Source organism: Mercurialis annua, linkage group LG7 (genome assembly GCF_937616625.2).
Source record: "Mercurialis annua linkage group LG7, ddMerAnnu1.2, whole genome shotgun sequence".
NCBI lineage: Eukaryota > Viridiplantae > Streptophyta > Magnoliopsida > Malpighiales > Euphorbiaceae > Mercurialis > Mercurialis annua.
This window is the reverse complement of record NC_065576.1, coordinates 41,565,117-41,568,341: the sequence shown is the minus strand read 5'-3', so window position 1 is coordinate 41,568,341 and position 3,225 is coordinate 41,565,117. Positions and strand designations below refer to the sequence as shown.

The 3,225-nt window shown below is 30.6% G+C and overlaps 1 long non-coding RNA gene across 1 annotated transcript; it reads right to left on the bottom strand.

The window, feature by feature from the left end:
• Nucleotides 1-655: 655 nt before the first annotated feature.
• Nucleotides 656-2,242, bottom strand: LOC126657495 (uncharacterized). Its single transcript, XR_007633350.2, has 3 exons — nucleotides 2,078-2,242; nucleotides 1,756-1,904; nucleotides 656-1,004 (listed from the first exon to the last, which is right to left on the bottom strand). It is a non-coding gene; the product is annotated as an uncharacterized LOC126657495 (long non-coding RNA).
• Nucleotides 2,243-3,225: the final 983 nt, after the last annotated feature.

Here is a 3,225-nt window from a genome sequence, read left to right as displayed (position 1 = left end):
GAAGTGGCTAAAAAGTCCTTAAAGCCTCCTTTTTAGGAGTTATTATTGTAATTTCTGTTATTTAGTTCTCTCAAACATTATGTACTTCTATTTATCGAAATTAATACAATTGCTACTTTGCAAAAAAAAAAAGTTAAGCAAAACAAAAAAGGAATTTAATGCTTCTACACTACATGACTACACCTTCTTTTTCTTGCTTTTGGCTATATGTATAAGATATTTTTAAAATAGATTGATATAGCTAATTTAGCTTCTGGAGATTCTTGCACTGCGCAAACAGAAAGAGGGGAGTGGCACCATCACATTCACAGGTACCTACATCAAACATCAAATTAAAATAAAGTATCAAAATTATGAACCATGAATTTGTAGAAAACAAAATAAAAGCAAACACCTTAATCTCAAGTCATTATGACCAACGCCAACAGCAATGAATCAACTAAAATTCAGCATTCTATAACCAAAAAACAACAAACAAAAAAATAAAATTTGTATGAAATCGAAATCAGCTTAACTAGTAGTAACCCCTCATACACTTCTCACTCAAGTGACACCATTCTATAATTACAGGTAGACACACAATAAGCTAGCAAGTAACAAAACATAACAAAAATTAAAAACAAACTGATGTTGTAATGTTGGATGATTAAGTTATCTGACAATGCGTTTGAAAATTGAAAAGACACTTCTGAGAGAGCGAGGCAGTAGGAGTGAACAGAGGGCAGCCATTGAGACCCAAATCAAGAGAAGGGTCAGTATCATCCTCCATGAGGCGGCGGGTGCGGGTGGCGCCGTCGTCGAGGAGGGAGGCTTCGAAATCGTCGGCTGTGGATGACAACCGAGCGAATGAACTTTTTCTTTCATTATAATTTATATTTCTTGTGAAACAGCTTCATTCCATTTGGCAATTGCCATATGAAATCCATAATCCATGAAAGCCTTCTTCGTCTTCTTCTCATAACTTATTGACTTATTTATCCTGTTAATAAGCCCTTCCATGTCCCCTACTCAAGAGACAGAAAGTAGACTTTTATAGTATTAAACACAGTAGAAACAAAATTAAAATCAAAAACGAAGAAAAATGTCATAGCCAAACAATTGAAGACTGCTTAAACACAAAATGAAAAATGCATAAAAAGCATCCAATAAAGTTTGATTCTGCTGCTAATTTGTATAGGCTCCAAAAAAGATAAATCATGTGATTAGAATAGAAATTTGATAATTTCAGCTTGAACATTCTACACTTCAGATCTAAGTAAATTTGAAATTAAATGGATCTAAACTAAAGCTAACTTATGTGCTCCAATAATTGGTCTACGCATTTCTCATAGCTAAGAGTAAGAATATGGAGAATTTCATTGGCTGATTTATTAAAATAGCCTCACCACAGCCTTAACTTAGGAAGATGAACTGCAAGCATTATTCATTTGAGTTATAGCATCAAGAAGAGCTTGTTTAAGCAAAGTAGCATACATTTGATTATTAGCAAAGCTATCATCAATTATCAAAAATTTGTGATTTGTTGGCCATTATTTTGATGGAGTATTAATCATTCAATTTCAACTTTCAGTCAGACAATTACTCGAAATAGGTTGTGTTCATCAGCTGAACTAAGTGATAGTTTTCAGTTTAAAATTTGATTTTACTAAAATTCTGATTAGGAACAATAGTATCAGTAGGGTTCTCAAAACTTGACCAAACAGAAACACCGCCATTGTTTACTATTAGTTTACCAAATATTCACTATCGGCTTACCTGAGAAGTGAGTGCAGGAAATATAGCTAAAAGATGGAAGGAGCTAAGCGGCCAAAAAACTTGAAGGGCCTCCTCGACCCTCTAGACATGGATCTCCGTCGATATCTTATTCACTACGGTGAAATGGCTGAAGCTACCTACGACACTTTCTATTAGAAAAGGAAGTCAAAATTTGTCGGGGACAGTAGATATTCAATGAAGAATCTTAAATTATGCATTTCAATTCAAATCCATCATAAAATTACCCAGGCACAAATAAAAAAAATTCTAACAATCATATAGATATAACTTCAAAATCAACGAATAACTTTTAAAAATTTACCTCAGAGTTGCGAGGAGAAGACGCCATCAAAGCACAACCCTTTCGCCGTCACTCTCACACCGTAAGAAAACTAATACTTTTCGGATCTTCACTTCGCCATAACATCAGATCTGACGAGCATCGTTAATTTCGATATAGATGAAGACACCATCCTCGACGGCGCAGGGATAGCTTCAGATGCTATCCAGATACATCGAAGGAAAGAAGCAACAAAAACGCGGCGGATCGAGATGGAATTTTCTGGTTGCCTTATAATTGAAAATTAAAATCGTAAAAAAGAAAGAAAAAAGACGAAATCTGGAAATAGTTAAGTTTGTATCGTAAATTTTTAAGGATGAATAGCGCGTCGTACATGTGAGAATATTTAGGTGTTTGGTGGTGGTGGGTCTAATTTCCTCAAATAATAACCAATGATTTTCGGCCATTCTAATTTCTCTCTCTAATATCATAATCATAATGATCAATGTCGGTAAAACCACGCATCTACGGTTTTTTTGAGGTCAAATATACATTTGAATCCCTATATTTATCCACTTTTAGTATTAAGTTTATATATTTTTATTTGTCAATATTAAGTCTTTATATTTTGAATTTTATGGATAAGTCCCTCCACCATTGAACTAAAATATGTGTATTCACTTCTACTTTTAGCAATTTCAATGATTTTATATATTTTATAGTTGTTTATTTTTTATTTTTTCTAAATTATTTACATGTATATATATTATGTTTAGACACAATAAATTTCAATTTATAAATTACTATATAAATCATATATTAAATTCGAACACATATTAATAAAATAATTTTTGAAATTTATATTTAAACATATATCCTCTAAATTTATTTAAAAATTGAATATATTAATATCTTTTAAATAATAATTTATTTTATTAATTTTTAACTAAAAAATTAGTTTTACTTTTATTTATAATTTTATAAATATATATTTATTTAAAATCTATTAGTGAAAATGATATATATTAAATAGTAAGGACGTGTGTATTTACATATATAACTATAATTTAAAAAAGACCAAACAACTATTAAATATATAAAAATCATTATAGATACTTAATATTAATAAAAATAAAAGTGAAAAGACTAAATTTATGTATTTTTTTCAATGAACAAAATATAAAGACTCA